We start from the raw sequence: 3276 nt of genomic DNA on the forward strand, positions 1-3276 counted from the left end.
TTTTTTTTTTTTTTTTTTGAAGAGAAAATTCAAAGAAGGATTATCAAAGAAGGGTCTACATGTTATTAAGGAGTCCAGGCACATGGCTATGAGTGTGTGTGTGTGTGTGTAGTAGTAGTACTGGTAGTAGTAGTAGTAGTAGTAGTAGTAGTAGCAGCAGCATAACTTTATTGGGCATACAACTAAAAATTACAAACATTTAGAACAGGGATTAGCAAACTTTTCTTGTTAAAACTCAGATAATAAATATTTTAGTCTTCTTGTGCCATGTGGGTTTTGTTGCAGCTATTCAGCTCTGCTGCTGTAGTACAAAAGCTGTCAGAGACAGTACATAAATGGATGAGTGTGGCTGTGCTTCAATAAAACTTTATTTATAGACTCAAGTAGTAGGCTGGGCTTTTCAGGTTATAGATTACCAATTTCCACTCCAGGAGACACTGCATACGTGAATATTTCAAATATGTCACAGGGTTTTGTGAGGCTGTATAGGGGTGCTATAAGAACTGGTAGACCATCAGATGACTTAAATCAAGACAAAGAGGCTACTGTTTTTAGGGAATGATGACTAAATTAATGGCTGGGACCAGCACGCAACCCTCCAAAATGGCAGAGTATGTCTTAGTCATCAGTAGTCAAAAGACTAACAAAAGGGTACAGAGGGCACCAAGGTATTCAAGGTCTCCTCCACCTACAGGATCTTTAGATCATATAAACCTGGTCACAGCCTTGACCACCCTAGGTATTCAGACATTATCCTGGCAAGATTCAGGGAGAGAGGATCCAATTTGAAAAACTGAACTGTTACTGTACAGACTAAGTGATCCAAATGGAATCAGACAAAATTTACTAGATGGCATTATATTTAGTTCTGTACCCTTTGCTACCCAGCAAAGAGGAAGTGATTATGAGAATTTGAAGATTTATGAGAAAATTGATGTTAATAGCAAAGAACTAAAGAGTCTCTGCATTCTCTTTGCATGTCTGAGTATAGTATTAGTAAGTTCTTGTCTTGCTTATAGTGTTTTGGTGTTGAAAAACCCTGTTTCCCTTGATAGACTTAGACATGCTTCTTCTTACCCCTCTCCCAAACCATTCTTTAACATCCCCAGAGAAAGAGCATAGACAAGGAAGGACTGGAAATATCTTTCACTTATTCTCACCAGCCAACAATACTTTGATGAGGTTTGTGTTTTATATTTAATATTGGAAAATGTTTTTCATATTTCAAATATGAGCACAGTTTTTAAAAACACTTAGTTTTGATTCTGATACTCATCTGTAGGTATCAGTCTTTCTTCCATAATATGTAGTCACTGCTCCCCACTGCCTACTCTTCTCAGTGCTCAACTCATGGATAATCACTGAGCTATCTGTATATTACAGGCATGTGATGTTACATAGTAGAAAAATAATTTTTCTGGGAAACATACTTCTATATGAATAGATTCTTAATGTTTTTGAAAACAGTTTAATCCCTTTTATTGGTTGAACATGTCCCCCCAAAAGATGTGTAAGTCTTAACCCCTAATATTTCTTAATATGACTTTATTTGGAAATAGGGTCTTTGCTGATGATCAAATTAAGATGAGATTATGATATGGTTGGTGTTCATATAAAGTGGGGAAGTTTGACACAGACACATAGCTTACAGAAGGAAGACTGTGTTGATACAGGGAACACACCACCCATAAGCCAAGGAATATGTAAGACCATCAAGAGTTAGCAGGGAGGCATGGAGTAGATTCTTCCTCACAGTCCTCAAAGGCATCCTTTCTGACAACTGGATTTTGGACTTCTAGACTCCACAACTGTGAGACAATACATTTCTAGTCTTTAAACCAATCCGATTTACTTTGTTTAGGCAGCTCCAGTAAACTAATACAGTCCCCTTCCATGTTTCCCTTTGGAGAGTATTCAAAAGTTAAAGAGCCGATGCTTCCAAATGAGCACACATGATTAAGATGTTGCCTTAACTCACCCTGTAATTTCCAGTTAGTTCTTGCCAAGTATCTTATTGAACACACAGAGCTAATTCTACAGATTTTCATCTACCTCTAGGTAAAAATACATTTTTTAATTGTACTCTTATGCAAATGTATACAAATCTCAGTGGAAAAGCATCATCAAATGCCTTTTGGATTTTTTCAAGATAGGACCTCTGGTTTTGTTGTTGTTGTTGTTTTTTTTTTTTTGGCTGCATCTGGCTTTTTGATGCTGGCACTCAGGGTAATGCAGGAAGGTCCCAATCCTCATACTTTTTTTTCTCTATTAAATTCTTAGAATTTTTTCCTGGAAGCCATAAAACAAAGACTCTGTGTCTATAGAGTAAAAGAGAAATACAAAATGGATAATTATCCTATTAATTTTAAGGGCATAATTTTAAACCCCAAGGTGAATACTTTTATTGGAATTATGAACTTTGGCTGGGTAGATAAAGCCAAAGAAAACACAAGCATGACAGACTTTACTTTGGTTTCAAATCTGTGGTTTCTGCCTTCTCAGAGAATGGTTTGAGTTTTGAGTATGAATTCCTTGAGTTGCCAGGTATTCTGTTAGTATAGAGGATATTTTTGTGCTATTCTGTAGCTTGTATGCAATGGTATTATGTAAGCTGTGCTACAGGGAGAAAGACATGATTAAAAACATTTGTGGCTCATCGTTAAATATAGAAATCATTATAATTGGATTAATTTAGGAAATACACAATGATGCCTGAGTTTCCCCCTTGAGAATGAAGTATACATTGAGCGCTACATTTTTTAAAAAGCATAGAGTTGACTTTCTTGCATAAAAAAAATACAGATTCATAACTCAGACTCCCTTAATCCCAGGCCTCACTTAAAGAAAGTGTAACATCCGCATGCCATGTTAGGTGATATTTTTGCTTGAGTCAAATCCATTTCTTGAAATGGTGAATCTCGATTCTTGCAGGTGAAATAGCACTGCTCCATGAAAATTTGGTCCTAGAGGCACAACTGGAATTTGGCAAATGCCACTGGAACAGTTATATCAGTCCAAGTAGAAGAAAAGAGAGTAGCAGATGCAGAAAATGTAAGTAATGGAATAGTCATATAACAAAATACTTCCAGCATATCTTTTGTTATGTAATGTTACCCATGACATGCCTATCAGTAATATTGTCAGAGGCTGTAATTGAAGAGATATATTAATTATTATCAGTCACCTCCAACACTCTTATGGCTGGTGGAGTGATGTCTTCATAAAATAATGACACTGATACTGTCTGCTGTGCAGGAGGCTGTGGAGACAAAAACC

General features: G+C 36.4%; 1 long non-coding RNA gene across 2 annotated transcripts in view; it reads left to right on the plus strand.

Moving 5' to 3' along the window:
• The window catches only part of LOC144237420 (uncharacterized), a 510168-nt gene that overhangs the window by 139205 nt on the left and 367687 nt on the right, over window positions 1–3276 (plus strand). For both annotated transcript variants that reach the window (XR_013336849.1, XR_013336850.1), the window contains exon 3: window positions 2932–3051. This is a non-coding gene — a long non-coding RNA (uncharacterized LOC144237420). The remainder of the gene's footprint in view (window positions 1–2931; window positions 3052–3276) is intronic.

The sequence above is a fragment of the Crocuta crocuta genome, unplaced genomic scaffold (genome assembly GCF_008692635.1).
Source record: "Crocuta crocuta isolate KB4526 unplaced genomic scaffold, BGI_CrCroc_1.0 scaffold125, whole genome shotgun sequence".
Classification (NCBI taxonomy): Eukaryota; Metazoa; Chordata; class Mammalia; order Carnivora; family Hyaenidae; genus Crocuta; species Crocuta crocuta.